This window comes from Apis dorsata, unplaced genomic scaffold (assembly GCF_000469605.1).
Source record: "Apis dorsata unplaced genomic scaffold, Apis dorsata 1.3 scaffold_434, whole genome shotgun sequence".
Lineage (NCBI taxonomy): Eukaryota > Metazoa > Arthropoda > Insecta > Hymenoptera > Apidae > Apis > Apis dorsata.
In genome coordinates, this window is record NW_006263685.1 from 111959 (window position 1) to 129490 (window position 17532).

A 17532-nucleotide genomic window follows, 5' to 3' on the forward strand; every position below is an offset into this window, starting at 1 on the left:
CCGCGACGGAATGTTACCGAATCGTGACCGGGAAATGCTTTTTAATGCGGTCACACGTGAATTTGTTCGAAAAAAGAAAACGACGCGCTTACGCGAAGAATATTTGGATAAATGTCTATTGTTCTTGTTCTGATTCATTTAACATCGATTTAAGAAGAATCAATTTTGAGAGAGGCGCGTATCGTCGCTTAAATATTTTATGTGAAAGTTAGATAAATTTAAAATACGAGAATTGATACATATTTTATGCCAGAGACACGAATGTGAATATAAACATAGAACGTTGTTTTTTCATATCTAATTTTAACTCATAATGACAATGTTTTAACGTTCAAATTAAATATCTCAAAAATGTTGATCTTGATAATTGTACTATATTTTATATTTTCATAATCATAATTTATCAAATTGTATATTTTGTGTGTCTTTTTAAAACGAAAATTGAGCAGTATTGAAATAAAAAAAATGATCATTAATAAAAAATTGCACAATTGACAGCTAAAAAATTAAAAGATTGAAATATTGGAATAGATTATGTTTTCACATAATCATGATATTACTATAAACATTATAACATATTAAAGAACCAAATAACAAGATAATACAGAAAAAAATCATCATCTGACACACAAAATATAATTATTTTTCTTACGTTATATAAAATAATCATATCATTATTTCATTTCAAATAAAACGGGCCTGTCTCTGTTCTAAAATTTTCAATTGACAATCAACAAACACCTTCATAAGATGGTAAGATGATTGATGATAGTTGAATGATTATTAATCGTCTCATAATTCGAGCATTGATATATGTATAGCCGAACCGATACGCGGCAGAAATCCAATTATCCGATTTCCGTTTTTGCGCATCGACAATTAATGGGCTATTCTGATTGACCGACAGTTCTGTTATCTGGCATCGTAATTGTGCCCAAGCGCGATGATTTCGATGGTCATTCATGCGTAACATGTCAACTCGCGATCAACTTAACTCCACGGTGTATAATCATAATGCGGAGGAGGAGAGTCTTTCTATCGTGGCTCACGAATATTCGATGATTTAAAAATGAACCAAAGCTCCTGTTATAGTTCATCAGATCATTAAATTAACATGGAATATTTCCAAAATTCAGGTATGGAGGTATAATTGGTCACTGCAAAATAAATTCTATTATTACAATATTATAAATATTTGAAATTTGTAGTAAATCAAAGTTATCATTATTAAATGATCATTAATTTGAAATTTTGCAGAAATATAGTTTCAATGATTAGTAATAATACTAATAAAGAGTAATAAATCATATTTTATTTTGAAAATATAGATTATATGATGAGTTCCAAGATGGATAACAATTGTTGAAACGAATACTTACTTGTTTTGTTAATTAAAATATCTGGGATTCAATCATGTATATTTATGATGATTTATAATACGAAATAGAATCACATATCCTTCATCCAAATATTCTGTCATATCTCTAACAATCTAAAACATTATTATAAAAGATCAGCATGATTTGAAATAATATAATAAATGTTCATTAATTCAAATAAGAAGTTTAATTTTGTCATTATAATTTAATATTAATAAATTAATAAATTTTGTCTAAGTGAACTTTCAAAATTTCAAGATAATCTTTATTTTTTGTTAACTATTCTTCTCAAATGGATATATATTCATGATAATATTCAATACTTTTAAAATTAATTAAGCATATATTAAATGGCATGACTTTATTGAAATAACGACCAGAGAATTTTATTCAGGGAGCTTAATTCATTCCTCATGAATTTTAATGTAATTTATAGATTTCTTTATGAAAGGGCACATTTTCAATGGAAATCCTAAAAGGTATATCCTTCTTACAACTTTCTTCCCTCATATTCATATTTTTATGAACGGAAATATTCTGATAATCCAAACCATCTTTATCAATATATTTGAGGCATGTTTTTAAAAATACATATAATACATTTTTCTGGTCATTTCTAATATCTATTCAGCATTTTTATTATTAACAATAATGATTAATTTGATCAATATTGATTATTTGTTATTGAAATAGTCGCGTATCAATAATTTTTTGAATAATAATATATTTATTTGAAATTTTCCAAATATTTTATTTAATTTAATATTTCTTTAAAGTATATTATAATTTAAATCATGTAATTTATAATATATATCAATTATATAATAATTTAGCAAGTTGTTAAATTTCTCTTTCATATGTTCATGCATCAGAAAATTCAATTTGTAAAAAACGACATATAAAAGATGAAAAAAAAAACATTCATATAAAATAAATGAATGACAAATATAATCGTATATTTTATAACCAATAAAATTCTATCGATTCAATGGTTTAAAAATATCCTACAGTTTCGTAAATTTTCAAAAATTCCAGAATTAATAATCGAATTTCCGAATAAGAATTCCAAAATATTTCCTTTCCAAAACAAACAGGAAACAGAAAGATTTAGAAGCATTTACCAAAGGAACAACTCCCTTTCATATCAGCTGAAGGTAACCTTTACTGTCTAGCATTTAACAAATGCCCTTAACCGTAACATTCCCGTTATCTATCGTTCCCCAATTCCACAACAGAACGATTCAACAATTGTCGCAAACAACGGATCTATTTCACCGAGAACAGCGTCACGGTGGAAGGACTTAGCGTCGCGTTACACTCGCAATGGAAAACAGATACACATCGCGGAATATTCACGTTTCAAACTATCGCGGGAAGGGAGTGGTTAAGGGGGATGAAACCATCGTGAGGGCTCGCGTTCGCACACCTGGTGAATTCGACTATGAGTTACAACGTTACAGACGTATCGGGTGAACGAACTTGCACCCAACGAACAATAACACGACGCCGTGTTACGTGTTCGCACGCTCTTGCTGACTCGTAAACGGAACACGGTTGAGAGGCATCGATAAAAGTCTCAGCGCCGCATTTAACGGGACAAAGACCCGTAAATTTCGCGTACCAGTTTCTCGAGATCGCAATTAGTCGACCTATTCACGTGCATGCTCAACTTCTATTCCCCGCTCTTCCTTAGCAGTGATTCCTCGATGTTGGTCAATTTTGTTTTCGCAACTAAATTTCGTGCGAATAGAGAATTGTTCCTGAAGAAATAATGAAAATCGTGATTAACCGATGTTAAAGGTGAAATAGTGTGGTGAAACATATTAATAAAAGAGTTATAATTAAATAATTTTTCAATTTAGAGATATGTAAAATTGAGATCATAATAATCTTTACGTTATTATTTAAAAATAATAATTTTCATCAAATAAAAGAATTAAATAGAAATGTTTTGAATAAAGAATAAAAAATATAAAATTACTATTTTTATTTTGTCATTCATTTTTATCATTTTTAATTTTATATCTTATTTCGATAAAAGTTTATCGACATAAAAATTTCTAACCTAGAAAATTGTTCACTTTTTTACTCTTTAAGACAAGTTTCAGTTAGGAGTATTGGAAAACTACGGAAGTATCGTAAAGAATTATTTTTTGTTGCCCGTAGAACCACACGATTTTCAGATTCGAATTCACGTCCGTTTTGTGTTTTCATCCCGAGACGAAATGTTCGTTACCGTGGACTGACTTGTTCCTGTTAAAAGACCGTCTATTTTCCCCGAAGATAGCTTGTTTCGATTCACCAGCGACTTATTCATCAGAACGTAACCGGTCTTCACTAGATAACAACCTATTTGTTAAAATATGACCCTGTTCAACTTTATTCGCGAAAATACGATTTTCTTCTATCGTATATCTAACCTGTCTGTTACACTGCGACTTATATCCGTTGGATAACGAGCTATTTGCTAAAATATTCGACTCTATTGCATTAAGAATCATTTATTAGAATACGATTCATCTTTGATAACGCAATCCAATAACGCATATAATTGCGTATTTGTTTAATTGCACTGTATTAATTGCACTTTTTATTAATTTATATTTCAACAATCAGATATTCTTCGAGAAAAAAAGATTTTTCTTTTGATAACGATTAATCAATCGATTATTAATTAATTGATGATTAAAATTATATATCGAAATAAAATATAAACGAATTCACAAAATAATGTTCTTTCTATTAAGAATAAAAAGAATGAAAAGCATTCTTGCCGTACCAGTGTATATAACCATAGACTATAGAACTTTTTTCTTATATCACAAGCTGGATACACACAACAGTCTTTTCCAAGCGTAAACGCATTTTCTCCCGCAAAAGATTTACGGAACAATATTACTCGACACAAATCTGATGTTCCAGCAAAAGACGACCCAGTGACCGAAAATTGATCCACTTTCATTATTCCACATCCTCGTTACCATGATATAGCACTTCTACACCAACTTTCTAGAATCGACAGTCTTCGTAACTATCGAAGGATAGCGCTTTATTCGACCCATGTGATCGTCGATCAGATCCTATTGGCCGGATCCTTCACTTACACAAACGTGTGTACATGGTGTCACGCGTATCGTACGTGAACAGAGAGAACGTCAATGACGACATGGAGAGCATGTATCGATAACGTTTCCGAGCGTATGCAGGTTAAGTTTCGCCCACGAAAAGTGGTCATTGTACCGGACGATCCCATTCGATATGCATAGAACGTTTGCAGTGGATACCCAGTGAGGATGGCCACTGATAGCAACTCTCTGAACGTTGCATAAATGTCCGGAAGATGTTATTGACTGGGGGATATTGCACGCGAGAGCTCGATATCGCGTACTCTCCGATATCGATAGTCTCTTCTTTGCGAAACTGATGTTTCGAATGGTGTGAGATAGGCAATCACTGATTCGTTCTCTTTGTTTCAGATTAAAATTCTTTGCGGGAATAAAAGAAAGATAGCGGAAAATAGAATAGAGAATCAAATAAGAATTAAATATTTACATATATTCTTAACTAGGGATATCGAAGAACTATCGATAATCAGCGATACTTGTAAGTTTCATTCTATGATATAGTATAACCTCGATTATCGAAATTATTAAATATGGATGGTAGAATTTTCGTTTCGGATAGTAAAACGACAACTTTCTTCTTCTGTATTAAATATCATATATTTTAGAAAATAATTATAGATAGAAATATAATTATTAAACATAAATATATATTTTTATAGAATAAAACAATGATTTTATAGAAATATGTTGTGTGATTAGAAATATGATTTGTGATTTCAGTGAAATATATTTTTTCCATAATACATATAATTCGCACATTTGTTTTAAAGTATGTATAAAAATATATGTGCATATGTTATATTACATTAAATTAATTTCTATCGATTAAATATTAACTTAATATTAACTTTTGTAATTAAGTAATATCGATAACAATAATCAATCAATACTGATTAATATTGATATAGGCCATATCAAATTACGTTTTTGCATTCTTGAATTGTTTATAATTAATTACAGTGATTTTCATTTTGAATAGCTTAAAAATATAATTTTCACAACGTAAAAATAAATTTTGTGAAAGTGAAAGTGATTTGTATGTGTAAAATGCTAAAAGTTTGGAAAAATCGAATATTAAAAATTGAATTGAAAATAAATTCAATTTCATTAAATAATGAAAATAATAAACAATAGTGAACAAATTTATTGTCAAAATAAAAAATTAAAATTCGAAATAAAAATAATTAAATAAGTGCTGATAACATTGTGTGAAAGATTTTTGATTTTTAATTTTTTCTTTAAAATTTTGCATTAATCATAAAAAATATATTGTTAAAAGTGATATCTAATATGTAATATTACATTTAATATTTAATATATTATTATATATACTTAAAACTTAAAATTTAATTCTTAAATGATATACAATGATTATTTAATATTAATAATCACTGAACTTTATAGTTTTTCAATATTTAATATATTATTTTATTGCATATTTGAAAAATTTTCATAATTATATATTTTTTATGTATATTTGTATAGTTTTTTATGAATATTTGCATATTTTTTTATGTAAATATGTCATTTTGTACATCTGTATCATTTTACACATAATGCAAATATTTATTGTCAACTGATTGAACAAATTTATTATGTTTTATTTATTGAATAATAAAGTTAATTATTCCAATTAAGTAAAATTATTCCAATTAAATATTTAATTGATTGTTATTAATAATTAAATATTAATATAGTTAATAGCTAAATATATAATATTAAATAATAATAATAATTTTTAACAATATTAAGTATTAATTATATATTACATTAAATATTAGATGTAATATTAATGTGATGTAATAAAAATTTAATAAAATTAATTGGTGACATTAATCGATAAAAATTGAATTTTATGTATCGAAAATATCTGTCACACGATGTTATCAGTGCACATTTAACTATATTTTTCCTTTATTTTTTATTTTTTTGTTATAAATTTAATAATAAATATTTTCTTTATTTCTCTTATTATTTAATAAAAACATATTCTACATATATTAAACAAATAAATAAAAATTTTCAGGTTTGAATATCGACTTCCATCTCGACCCGAATATTCAAATACCGAATATTCAGTTCAACACACGTTATCCGAGCATTCGATGTCAGCACACAGGTCTGTACTCAATGGGAGAAGGGTTAACACCGGAAGAACAAGTTCTCCCTATTCCAATCTCTTTGCCTACCGTCACACATCCATGTCGGTTCAAAGACGATCGATTCTATCGCTTTAAAGGGATAAAGCTTATGAACAACAGTGAGAAGGTCTCGTCGTAACCCTTTTCATTCTCTCGTGTCGAAAAGCGTGAGTTTCCAAGACGTTTTCCACATCTAGAAACACGAAGCTAGATCGGAGCCAACGATCAAGAAGAAACTGGCACGAGTCTTGGGACATAATTCTCGTCCCGTGAGTTATGTATTTCGCAGGAGGAGGCGTACCGACTCTGATAAATATCTTTCTGCACAGAGTATACCCTTTTGCGGTGACAGCGAGGAGAGAAGGTGGGGAATACGTCGGAACCCGATCAGAAATCGGAATCCCGTGGAAAGGAGGTTCCATTAGCGAGAACGGATTTCGAGGAAAGGATTTCTCTGAATCCTCGCCGTTCTATTAATGTCACATCCATCGCCGTCGGGGACTGGCGAAAAGAGGAATAAAGGGAGGAAGAGTTGGAAAAGAAGAAAGAGTGAAACGTGGATTTTCATCTTATGCTGCTTGTATCGATGATACTATGAAAACCTTGTGTTCAATTATGTCTTTTCTTCGAAGGTACACGGTTGAATATGGGCATTGTGCGAAGATGACTTGGCTAGGAAGAAATATGTGATTATGATTAGTTGATCCTGATATATTTATGATTATAGATATCAATATTCAGGTATATTGGTTAAATTATGTTTATTGATGAGATTATATAACATGAGTCTAAAAAATAATAAGAATTTTTTTTTTACTTTATTTTGCTATTGTATTTAAATATATGTGATTTGGTACAAGAAATGCCATGTTTTTGTAAAAAAATCAATTAATTGGTTTAGTATAAACAACTGTATACTCTATATAAAAAAAAAATTTTAAATTTTATCTAGAAATGTTTATAATAGGATTTTTATAATATTATATTATATATATTTATATGATATAACATATACTTTTATGTTAGAAATAATTTAAATATGAATTTTTTAACATGACTATTAATATCTTAATTTCATAAATATTAGCATTGATATTTCTTGCATCAAATCACAAATATTATATTTATTTATATATTATCTGAATATATCTCTATTCATATTTCTTTCACTTTCAGTTTCAATTCATCAATTTCAATTCTATTGGAGTAACAAATAATTTGGTAATGAATTTTATAAGAATATTACTAATTTATTACATATATAAATGAAGTAACATCAAGCAATATTATGCAAATTTTACTAATTAAATTTATTCTTCTGATTTTACAGCTTCTATATTCTTTTAATTTAAATTTATGTGATTTTTTTTCATTTCTTTAAATTCAAAAGTTATTTCTTTGGAGTTGTAATTTTGGAATAGACAATATTCATAAGGTTGTTAAAAATAATTAAAAATAATTTAGGTAAAAGCATTTTAACATTATTATCAAGATTGGGAATAATATTTCTATCAATATATAACTTTTCAAAATAACTATTTCGATATTATTAATAATATTCATTTACTGATAAAAGAAACAAACTAATCATTTGTGAATTTATTTATATTTTTCATCTCTGAAATGAATATATGAAAATAACATAGAGAGATAATAATCCATACATCAATAGGATTTCTTTTTCAAATATGCTCGTATAAAGATGAAATAAAAATAAAAAGTATGTATTATATTATATATGTAGATTTTTCATAAAGAAAGAAATCTATATTTGTATAAACCAGTCTTATTAATTTTTAAATATCTACTATGTAGTGAGCAATGAAAGGAAGTAGTCTTTTTACTTTTATGCATTCTCTCAATTATTTTATAATTTTTATATTATAACTACAAGTTAATTAGAAGATCAAATTCAAAAAAGTTTTGGATATCTTTCATTTCTTTTTTCACTTTGATACTAAGTGTGTGTCTGAATTGTTCTCTTCCTTAGGAAACCATAAATTAAATTATAAACCATAAATTATCCCAAACAATGTTGGTACTAGACATCTGGGCCTAAGAAAGAAAAATGGATAGACATTAGTTTTAAAGTTCTGGTAAGTATTCTCAAGCTTTTCATACAGAAAAACTTTTCATGGGTCAAATTGTTCTTCTTAGATTCTAAAAATCATAGATAGCAAGTTCTGAAAAAAGATAATTTAAAAAGATACCATGTGTGGTCTTCTTACATTTACAAGTACTCCTAATTATCTTTTCTTACAAATGTAAATTAATTTATATTATTCTAATGTTTATATTAGGAATTAATATTTTTAATTTCTTTACATTTCTTATTTCTTGAGAAATAAGAAATTAGATTTTCTTGAAAAATAAATATTATAAAATTTATATTTATAGAATACTTTTAATATTGTCAAAATAAAAAAAAACGACGTTAAAAAAATTAAAATATAATATTAAACATTTATCATGAAAATTAAAAAATTCTATTTTTCATAAATTTTTCAATAATATCTGATTATTGATAATTGCTTAATTAGTTTAGTTGATTCTGGTTCAACAGAGATTTATTTATATCTGGTTTTGCTCAATGTACTATATGCCATTATACAACTAGATTATATAATGACATTAATATACGACCAATTTATTTATCGCTTTTGTTAATATGATTGTTTTATGACATAATAAACAAGATTTTAACGATTTAAAGGCAATTTGATTTCTGAAGTAAAACAATCATAATTTTAACAACAAAATAATAATATAATATTATCTTCCTTCGATTTTAATTCTAATTTTAACCCTATATTTTAGATTCCAATCAATTAATTTTAATTGATTATATCGTTTCCAAAAATAATAACATCTTTTTGGACTACTTTAAGTAAATACTCTATTTACTTTCAACTCCACAAACGATTCTTCATTAACTTCGTGTACGTGTAATTTTCCACAAGAATTTATCTCGGCACACGTAACTTCTCCATCTCTCTATCTCCTTCACTCGACGCAGCAATTTCCAGAAGATATTCAAGCACGTTCAACCGAAACCTTCAAACCACATAACCCATCCACTTCACACCCACACGATCCACACGATAATCTCAAGCACGTGGTCCAAACACTCATCTGTCACACCTGTCCAACCCTCCAAACTAAGTATTCGTCGTTCGCGCATCTATCACACTGATCGAACTTCTCCCAACTTCATCCTCCCCCTCCCCCTCCTTCTTTCGTACAAATTCTATCGTTCCCCCATTATCAATTTTTCACTCTTCCATCCCAGGATCCAACTTGAAAAATATTCAAATATTCTATACGCTTTGTTCACCCTTGTTTGATAACCGATAAAATAATTCTCGGCCAAGCTGAAAATGTTGAAAAACCAACATTCGCGTTTTATATGAAAAGTATAGAGCATAAGATGAAACGAGGCGGCCGGGTTAAAATCCAGTTCGTTAGATGGTAAGTAGACGGGGTTGGTCGCAGCTACTTAATCCTCGGCCGTGTAACGCGGAAAAACAAGGCTCGGTGCACAATTTCCACCCTCGTATTTAAACGGTGTCGCTGGCAACTGACTCCGCTGGTAAATTGCGAGAAGAAACGCGCCATCGTAAAAGTTAAAATTCCACCAAGGGTAAATTCCATCCAAACGAGGCTGTCACACTGTGCATAAAAGGAAGTTGGTCGTTGGAGCAATAATTACTGGGAGGTGGGAGGGCGAACGACCGTGGCGGATTATTAAAAATACACGTTCTTCCTTTTAAATAATTTTGAACCTCGGTCTGAGAGTCTTGGCGGACAAAAGTGGTGGAACAAAGGGATTGTCGAGGAGTGGGGATGGGAGAGAGAGAGGGAGGGAGGGAAGGAGGAAGGGAGAGAGAGAGAGAGACAGCGAGTGTAAAATCAGAGGGCATGGAAACGGTGGACGGTCGAAACACGGCACAAACAAATATCGAGCTATACGTTATTTTTCATTTAATGCTTATCGGAATTTCCGGTGTACAGCAAATACCCTGCCAATCGGTTCCGACCAATTGCGGTCCACCGCTTTAAACCGATAAAATTGATTCGATTAGAGGTGAGAGAGAGACCACTGATGCTATATCGATTGTAGGCTAACACCTAGCAACAGGATCGTTTGTCGCAGGCTATTTAACAAAGGGAGGCTAATAACGTTGACCAAGAAATATATTCGTTTCGATCTGAATTCCTTCTTGAAGGAAGGAGTTACACGTGTGTTTAATTAATATACTTTTTAATGTAACGCATTAGAGATTGAATTTTAAAAATCAAATTGTAATTATAAAAGATAACTTGTAAATTTTTGAAACGAAATTCTTATGAGAATAATTTATAGAGAAATAAATAATATTCAACTTTTATAAATTGAATGATTGAGAAATTGTAAAGAAATTCTCATTTGGCCAGCAAAAGTAGTAGTGTAATTGATGTTAATATATCAAATTTATCATATTTTTCTAATCTAGTCTGGAATTAGTTGTTATTGCTTTTTATTAAAAGAAAATTTTTAAATAGCAAAATTTTTGAAAGTATAGATCAAAAAATTAACATTAAGTAAGTTTTATAATTGAAAAAAATTAAAAATTTCCTTTAATCATAAGAAATAAAATATTATGGGAAAATAAACTTTTAAATGACATTATAAAATGATCTAATAATTCACCTTTTATTAATAAATGCTGATCTAAAAGATAAAAGATTATAAAATATACTTGATAATGTATAAATTATTATAAATCAAAACTTGAAATAAACATTGTCAGTATATTGTGAGGTTTTTCTAAACAAGAAATGTTATATAAGATATAATATATTCTACCAAAACAATAAATTTAATGTGCAAAAATATGAGTTGAAACTTGTTCATTAAGTTAAATAATTCAAACACTCTGCCTCGTTTTAGTGCAACATTAAACTGCTTAATAACTTAAGAAATAAACATCACAATCAATATTTTTGTATAATTTATGCATCAATTTGTTAAATAATTATACTATATATAATTATAAATTATATCACTAAATGTAAACATTTAAACGCTATTTTTAAAAAAATAGTAATGTCTCTAATCGTGTCACAAACCAACAAATTTCCAATTCAAAGAATTTATGGTATATTTATATATTTGTGATATCTCGTGACATACTCGATTCTACAAATTCTGATGAATTATTTTACGATTAAAGGATGTTCCTATTAATTATTACTCGACGAGTTTGACTCAATGGCTCGTAATAACGCTGAAACATCACTGTATCAGTTCCAGCATTACGCGAGCAATTAACTTAAACCCATTGCTTGAGTCGATGCCTGCATCGTAACATGTTTCATCCGTCCATAGACCGCTTAATATTCAGTGGTTGCGGTCAATGGGAACACGTCTACTTGCGTGATAGAGACACGTGATAGTTGCTTGAACAATCTACCAGTAATGAATCAATGTAAAACACAGTTTCAAATAAATAATTAAAAGAAAATTCGGATTAATCTCGTGGATAAAGAATTCGTTCTCTACTGGTATGAATATATATTATACGTATTTTGCAATATTTTTCGCTCAGAATGATCTGCAAAAAAAAATCAAGTATAATAAAACAACAACGACAAATTGAATGAATAAAAAATTTCAATTTAAAAACACTTACAAATCTTATTCTAAAATAATACATTTTCCATCCACTTTATAATCGATTCATTGAATTTTTCTCTCTTCAACCTGATCCTTTAACCTATACGTGATACGTAAATGGAATTACAGGCGAAATCTCCATCCTCGTTGTTTATGAACGATATTTTGCCCGAGGTAACTGCGGCTTCGAGGACTGCTTAAGTCCTCGGCTTTACTTGTGCATCTGTTACCACTGATTAATTACGAGTAGTGGAAGGAGTCGGAAAGGGTCGGAAATTTCCTTTCGTTTCACTTTATAATAAAATGGCGCGTCTACGCCGAGACGGTTTATACTTTTCACCGCCAGGAGGAGCAGCCTGATTTATCTATCTCCGCGCCGTTTGTCGTGGTCGAGATCGAAATCGAAATCGAATGGGATGAGAGATGAAAAATGCGCGTGGAACGCGGAGAGTTGAAGGAAATTGTTACCGGTTGTCTGATCGGCAACAGTTGAAGTTTCGAACAACCGTTAATAATCGATGCTCGAGCGCGAACGTCGAACCTGTTCTGTTGAGAAAGAGAGGCAGCAAGGGATTGGTTGATCCCATTCCGATTGCGCAAGTTATTTGGAAAAGAGGGGGGGAAGAAGTTACGCGATTTTGCGGGTCATTCGACGTAATATTTCCACGAGGCATTAACGGTAAATCGTAGGCAAGGACGGGAGCCTCGTAACTTGTTCGAGCTTAGTTAATAAACTTAATGTAACAATGCACTCGGTGCTCCCGCTGGTTGAGCGGGATTTATTCTACCAGCTTATTAAGTGCCTCGGGTATTTCTCTTTAAAATGTCGGATTGAAAGCGTCTTGTATTAATTTTAATTTTTAATTATTTTTTTTCTTTTTTAATTAACAATTTAATTTCAATTAATTATTAGTAATTTCAATTTCGTTAATTTGAGAATAATTTTGAATCGAATGGGAAATTATGGTGTAGATAGATTTGAAAAATTAAATATTGGATCAGTTTAATATTTAGATGTGAGATGATTAAATATAGATAAGAATAAATAGAAATATGCCATAAGAAGACAGTTTTTATTGTATCTTTTATGAAAACAGGAATATAGAAGTTCTCCCTTTTAAAAATGAAGATACAAGATGAACGTTGCTTTTTGCTATTTCTAATTTTTATCCACGTAATGATAAAATAATATTTTATAGAACTAGAAATCATTTATGATCTCAAAGTTACAATTTTAGATCAATTGCATGAATAAACATATTATGTATATGTATGTAAAGTTGATGTGCAAATATGTCAATTGAGATTTATTCATTAAATTATAATTAAGTATTTAATATTTTTATATCAACCTTTTTGTTTATTTTAGCTTCTAGAATCACGAAAAATCATAAATATATTAATTCTACTTTATATACGATATTTTATAATAATATGCAATATTTATTCTGTAATAATAACGTATTTGTAATATGTATTTATAAGCTTCTATTTATAAAATATTAAAGGGCAGAATATACAGCATAAAGTAAGAGAAAATTGAATATAAGATCTCTTGTGATGCACAGCTAGTTATTACAATATTATCAAAGTTTCCAACCGACCAGTCTCATTTTCGTTAATGACACTAATGAAATATAGTTAACCTTTGTCAAACTCCATGGTGCACGCGTTCCTTGAATATGCCGCATTAGATAAATCCTCCTTGTACAAATTTAATACCGTCTGGGATTAGTTGGATGCGTGGACGTAACCCGGCCACCATTCTATGCTAATGCCCTGATGCATAAGCTATAATGGCACGCGACACAAACTAACGGCCTATTAAAATCAACCTCTGCATTATTTTTTCAAATGCCTCGAAACGTGGAAACATTTAAATCCCGAATTCTTAATGAAGAATTCTTCTCTGAAGAAGAAAATTGGAAATTTCTCCTGTTTAAACATGTATTCAAAATATATTACAAGTATTCAATTTCTAATTCGAGATTACGAGTCGATATGATCTCAAAATCTTTTTTTATTTTCTAAAATGATCTAGAAACCAAATTAATCTGAGGTTGGTATAATTTCAATATATAAAAAGTATTTTAATAATTTTTAGTTACATGAACGGCTGGAATTATCATGTTGGAAAATGAAATTTTCTTCGACTATTGTTATTGTAAAACAAGTTCTGAATTTGTTCTTTAATTAAATTTAAGTAATTAATATTTCCCATTCGACCAAATTTAATTTCCGTTTTTCTGTTATAACCAATTACCGAACTTTCATCGCATCGACGGCTACCTAAAATTCACTCGTTTCTTTTTTTTTTTTTTCTTTGAAATAGTGGAATATATAAATACATTTTTACTATCAAATCAATCAACAGAGAATAGAAACAAATTTATTAACTTTGTTGCAAAATCGTTCCATCGATTAACCACGATTACTTGGATATAAATCCTCGATTAAACTCCGTAATAAAATAGAGGGATGGTATTAGATTCGGCTGGTTTGGAGGGGGAGGGCGGAGTAGGTCGATAAAGTGTCAAAGCGTGGAGGAAAGGCGTGCCAGCCAACTTTTCAACAGCCTGTATTTTGTTCGCCATCACGCCCTTTCCAAGACTTTCCTGCTGACGGCATACTTTATCCCGCTACGTACACGAGAGCCGTGTAACCCACGAGGATTTCGCGGGCAAGAATTCAGGATAAAGGCTGATTTACACGTGGTGCCGCGAAACCATCCATCGATTTCCTGGATACTCGATCCGGACGGGGCAGGATTCCATCACGAGTGATGCAAAGCGGATGTGAAAATATCGTTCTCGCGAATTGCAAGTTAAGAAATGACCGCCTCGTGCAAATATCGACACGGAGCAGTGGAACGAACGTTTGTCGCGAAGAATTTTTCCTAGGATTTTCCTAGGATTTTCCTAGGATTTTGAAGAAGAGTTTATCGAGGTTTATCGAGGGGAAATTATTTTTTTCAAATACAAGATATACCTTTGCTTGAGAAATTTTTTGGTAGAGAAGAATTAGGAGGGGTTGAAATTATTTTCATAATCTCCATTTATACGAAGAGGGACGAGTATTTCGGGTGTAATTAATAAAATAAAACAATTATAAAGTTGGGCCAAATCGATGATCGAGATGATTGAGAATAAAGGAAAGAATCGATATATTGTTAATTAAGTTAGAAAAGACTTGATTGAATTTTGTTTAATTATATATAAATTTTTGTTATCTCGAACGAAGTGGAATTTGTTTAAATTTGATATAATACGTTTATTTAATTTATAAATTGTAAGTTAAAATGATAAATGATTTTTATTTATAATACGTAAGGCTTTATAACTCAATACGCTTTTTAATTTATAATTTTTATCCATTAGTTTTTTCACAAAATTTTTGTCCACGGTCGTTCTCAGTTTTTTTAAAGGATAATGAATAAACTGCATGGCGATGTTATTTCAAAAGATTAGATAGGGTCGAGTATTTCCATCCGGTTTGCAAAGCGAAGTGATCTCTGAAGGAAATATAGCAAGAATCATGGCGAATAACGCCGCTTTTGTAATGGAAGCTCTTGGAAAAATATTGGGGATAGTCGAGACGAATTTAATAAGGAACATTTTGGTATTGTAACGTTGCTTCAGTCTTCAGTTTATGCTCCAGTGGATATAAGATACAAAGTGTTTTTCGAAAGGGTGGATAAAAGTAGTTAATTCAGAAAGAAGGGGTGGCTTTGACATTTATCTTGCAAGGGATTTCGAGTTTTCGAATAATCTTTTCACAATTTTTCCAGAATTCAAAATTTTCGAATTACTTTCAAGTCAACCAATAGATTTTTGCACATTCTCTGTTAAAAACACTGATTGATTTCGGGAACATTACATTACATTTTGTTTCAGATCGTACACTATAATTAATGGAGAAAGTGTAAAAGTTTTTATAGTTGATTGAATATATTCGGTGAACTTGTATTAACAATGTATCAAAAGTTGTGATAGCTTTCTTGAAAAATAAGTATCTAACAAATAGAAAAGACTAACTTTTAAAAAATTTTAAATAATTCTTTTCGTATTTTTAGACAATAAATAAATATATAGGTATATATAAACCGACCTAGAAATCTTATACCACGTTCAAAAATTACATTTCATATATTAGATCAAAATTTAATCAAAATGATATCGAAAGTAAATATTAATTTAAACTCGAAGATAAAACTCGATATTTAATTTTTCTATTTACAAAATCATTAAATATAATTATTTTCTCACGCAAAATCGTATATCGTCATTCTATACTTTCTTTCTTCTTAAAAAAGAACTAATATTTTAAATTCCACACAAGATTTTTCAACCCTCTCTTGGATGATATTTAATTGAACGGATATTTATACAAAATCGGCGAACCGTGAATGGCAATCGAAAGGATTTCGCATCGAATAATCGAATATCCCACTTCAAAATGATAGATATACCAAATGTTTCAGCCTAGGGAAAAAAGGTAAGGGTTGAAAAAAAGAAGAAAAAAAAAAAAAAAGAAAAACACACGTCAGCTTTTCAATGTCACAACGATCGCGTGTAAGCGACGCAACAAGCCTGCACACACGCGCCCATGTAAAAACCACAATAATTCCACCTCTCTTTTTCCATAAAACTCTTTCCGCTCATTCATCCCGAATTCAATACACCAACCAATCCTAACACGAAATCAAAAGCAAAAACACGCACGAGGTATCTTTGATCCAATCCGTTCGCCCTTCCTCCACCCTTTCTCCACACGTCAAAAAGACTTTTGATTTATTTATAAACAAATCCACTAAACCCAAACAAATCCTCCGATCCTCGCTCAGGAATCCGGATCCAAAATCGGAATATCTCGTCCTATCTGAAATCGACTGTTAATACCAAGTTTACCACCCTCCTATCTAAGACGAATCCGTAGAATCTCTTGGAGATTCGAGGCGATATTAACGGGGAGAGAGGAGAGGAAAGTGAACAAAAGAGGACAGGAACAGAGCATAGCGTTCGTTAAATATTTATCTTGGTCGAGGACGAATCTCTCTTATCCTCTTAAAGAAGAGGAAAAAGTGGCGATGGCTGCTTTTGATGAATCTTTACGCATTTCATTTACGTCCATTTATATCGAAATACACCGAATGCGTAGGCAGAGAGGGGTTGGTGGAGAGAGAGAGAGAGAGAGAGAGAGAGAGAGAGAGAGAGAGAGAGAGAGAGAGAGAG

At 30.2% G+C, this 17532-nt stretch overlaps 1 protein-coding gene and 2 long non-coding RNA genes across 4 annotated transcripts in view; 1 reads left to right on the plus strand and 2 right to left on the minus strand.

Moving 5' to 3' along the window:
- Positions 1-17532, minus strand: part of LOC102674178 (venom dipeptidyl peptidase 4-like) — a 248884-nt gene that overhangs the window by 97549 nt on the left and 133803 nt on the right. The gene's annotated exons all lie outside the window — the stretch shown is intronic.
- On the minus strand, positions 515-3921 carry LOC116186119. The gene is made up of 4 exons (XR_004151063.1): positions 3616-3921; positions 3001-3139; positions 1380-1492; positions 515-1157 (listed from the first exon to the last, which is right to left on the minus strand). It is a non-coding gene; the product is annotated as an uncharacterized LOC116186119 (long non-coding RNA).
- Positions 4162-7426, plus strand: LOC102674086. 2 transcript variants are annotated; one of them, XR_004151062.1, is made up of 4 exons: positions 4162-4982; positions 6531-6914; positions 6975-7201; positions 7278-7426. It is a non-coding gene; the product is annotated as an uncharacterized LOC102674086 (long non-coding RNA). The 2 variants fall into 2 exon arrangements; XR_422359.2 differs by having other exon boundaries at positions 6975-7426.